This window comes from Ailuropoda melanoleuca, chromosome X (genome assembly GCF_002007445.2).
Source record: "Ailuropoda melanoleuca isolate Jingjing chromosome X, ASM200744v2, whole genome shotgun sequence".
NCBI classification, from domain to species: domain Eukaryota; kingdom Metazoa; phylum Chordata; class Mammalia; order Carnivora; family Ursidae; genus Ailuropoda; species Ailuropoda melanoleuca.
Genome location: NC_048238.1, coordinates 54,488,545 through 54,491,890, shown reverse-complemented (window position 1 = coordinate 54,491,890; position 3,346 = coordinate 54,488,545). Strand labels below are relative to the sequence as shown.

The following is a 3,346-nucleotide window of genomic DNA, read 5'->3' as shown; positions in this document are numbered from 1 at the left end:
CATGTTATATCACATATCAAAATTTCATTCCTTTTTATGACTGAACAATATTCTATTCATCTGTTGGTTGACACTGGGTTGGTTCCATCTTTTGGCTACTGTGAATATAGCTGTAATGAACATTGTAGAAATATCTGTTTGAGTCCCTGTTTTGAATTCTTTTGGATATATGCCTAGGAGTGGAATTACTATGTCATATGGTAGTTCAGTGTTGAACCTTTTGAGAAATTGCCAAACTGTTTTCCATGGCAAGTGTGCCTTTTTATATTTCTACCAGCAACGAATGCACAAGGGTTCTAAATTCTCCATATCCTCACCAACACCTGCTTTTTTTTTCTTTTTTTAACTATAGACATCCTTGTAGGTGTGGAATAGCATCTCATTGTGGTTTTTATTTACATTTTCCTAGTGACATATAATGTTAAGCATCTTTTCATGAGCTTATTGGCAATTTGTATATCTTCTTTGGAGAAATGTCTAAGTCGTTGCCCAATTTTGAATTGGGTTCTTCTTGTCTTTTTGTTGTTGAGTTTTAGGTGTTCTTTAGATATCCTGGATACTAATCTCTTATCAGATATATGGCTTAAAGGTTGTTTTTCTGGTTTCTTTATAGCATCCTTTGATGCACAAAATTTCTTAATTTTCATGAAATCCAATTTATTCTTTCATTTGTTTCTTGTGTGTTTGGTATCATATCCATGAAATCACCAGATCTAATGTTATTAGGATTTTCTGTAGGGTTTTCTTCTAAAAGTTTTATAGTTTTACCTTATAATTTTAGGTCTCTGGTGCATTTTGAGGTAATTTGTGTATAGGGTGTAAGTTAAAGATCTAATTTTATTCTTTTACATGTGGATATCCAGTTTTTCAAGCACATTTGTGAAAAAAACTCTTTTTCCCCATTGAATGGTCTTGGCAACTTTGTCAAAAATGAATTGACCATATATGTGAGGGTTTATTTCTGGGATTTTATCCTATCCCATTGCTCTATATGTCTGTCCCTAATACCTATACCATACTGTTTTACTTACTGTAGCTTTGTAGTAAGTTTTGAAGTTCAGAATTCTGAGTCCAAATTTATTCACTTCTTTCAAGATTGTTTGCATTAACATGGGTCTTCTGAGATTTTATATGAATTTTAGGATAGGTTTTTAAAGAGAGTCATTGGAATTCTGATATGGATTACATTGAATCTGCAGATTATTTTGGGTAATAGTATTCTCATCTTAATGATAATGTTAAGTCTTCCAATCCATAAACACAAGATGACTTTGTAGTTAATTAGGTCTTGTTTAATTTCTTTCAGGAATGTTTTATAGCTCTCAATGTACAAGTCTTTTGTCTCCTTGGCTAGATTTATTGCTAATGATATAATTTTTAATTAATTTACTTTTTATAGGTCTCACTTAGGAAAGTATGCAACAAACACATTCACATTTCTTTTTTTAACCAAATGACAAAGACCCAATTTACCAATTTCACTTTTTTAAAACATAAGTTTAATGTTATTCAAAACTTGTCTACATTGCCAGTATTCATACACAACTAGAAAAATCCTCAATTTACATCAAACCAGACATGTATTATGATTAATACATTAATAATTTTCACTACTGAATACTAAAAATAATTGACACTGACACTACTTAGCTCACATTTCAAACACAATGGAAAAGCAGGTCTGGCTGGTGTTAGTGAATGAAAATGTCGGGGCCACCTTGGATTACATTTAGTGAAAAAACAAAGTACTTACAGAGATTTACAACAATTTCAAAGATAAAAAATGCTACTATCATGTAGTTCCAACAATAAACTCAAAAGTCAATAACAAATAGGGGCTCTGATAAGTTGTTTATAAAATCTTTAGATGAAGTGCACTTATACTGAGAGTTAAATTCTTTTGAAATCTTCCAAAAAAATGTTCCTCTTAATCCTCTAATGGTGCTTGCTATAGTTTAACATTTCTGTTAACTGCATGCATTGAATTACTTTTTACCAAGCATAGCTGCTGCTCCTTACCATTTATTGTTAAGGACTTTAACTGGACCTCTTTAATTTCTCTTTCTTGAGCATTTTTGACAATTCTATTGTAGTGATTTCTCTGCCACGAACCATTTTAGTAGAAGTTGATATAGATTTAAAGTTGCTCATCCCACTACCACCAAATGACATGGAAGAAAATAAAGTGAGTCTCCAAATTTCTGACCTAGTAAACAAAAGGAAGTAAATCCTGAATCAAAAGGAAAAAAAAAAACACCTCCAAAAAAAAAATGGAAATCCACTGAAGGCAGAGAAAAACAACCCTGTTCCTTGGCTCCTGCTCCCATGGTGAAGGGGCTCCTTCCGTTCCCAGAAAAGTCCTCAAAAAGATTTCTGAGGAAATCGAATGAAAACAGGTGTCTTCCACCAAAAAATTCCCTGAAAAAGTCATCTGGATTATGAAATGTGAAGCCAAACTCAAGCAGACTGTCAAAATGACTTCCATTTCCACCTCCATAATTTAATCTTTCTTTGCATATTTGTCATAGATGTCCCATTTTTTACACATCATGTGCCTCAGCTACTTGTTTGGATTTTCTCTCTGCTTCTTCTTTATTCTTGGGATTTTAATCTGCATGCCACTTCAGTGCCAGTATTCAATACGCCTTTTTAATATTCTTGGCTGAGACATGTCTCTGCATTCCTAGAACTTCATAGTAATTCACATGTTTTAACAGGCTGTTGGAATGAGTCTGAGGATGCAGGAGCAATTAGCAGAAAGGAGAAACAATGGGGTGGCAGCCTGGGTCTCCCCTTGGTTCTGGCATGGCTGCTTTGGTGAAAGTGTCAGAGGCCACAGCTTCTCCTGCTTTACTCTCCTTAGATCTAATATTTTAAAATAGTATTATAAATGGAACTGAATTCTTCATTTTTGGAATGTTTGTTGCTGGCGTATAGAAATATAAGTGATTTTTATGTGTTCATTTGTACCCTGCAACTTTAAAGAATTTGTTTTTTGTTTCTAGTAGCTTCTAGTGGATTCTTTAGGGCTTTCTAAAAATAGGATCATATAATCTATGAATATAGGTAGTTTTACTCCTTCATTTCCAATTCTGATGCCCTTTTCATTTTTCTTTTCTAATAGCTCTGACTAGTACTTCTGGTAAAACATTGAATTGCAAAGGGTGAAGGTGGGCATCTTTGTCTTGCTAGTGACCTTAGGAGTATAGTTTTCATTGTTTCACCATTGAATATGATATTGACTGTGGGGTTCTCAAAAATGCCCTCTCCTATGCTGAAAAATTTCCCCTCTGTTCCCAGTTTTCTGAGAGTGTATATCACGAAAGCATGTTGGATTTTGTCAAAT

The 3,346-nt window shown here is 33.6% G+C and overlaps 1 pseudogene; it reads right to left on the bottom strand.

The window, feature by feature from the left end:
* Window positions 1-1,533: 1,533 nt before the first annotated feature.
* Window positions 1,534-2,747, bottom strand: LOC100473663 (annotated as a pseudogene).
* Between the last annotated feature and the right edge of the window lie 599 nt (window positions 2,748-3,346).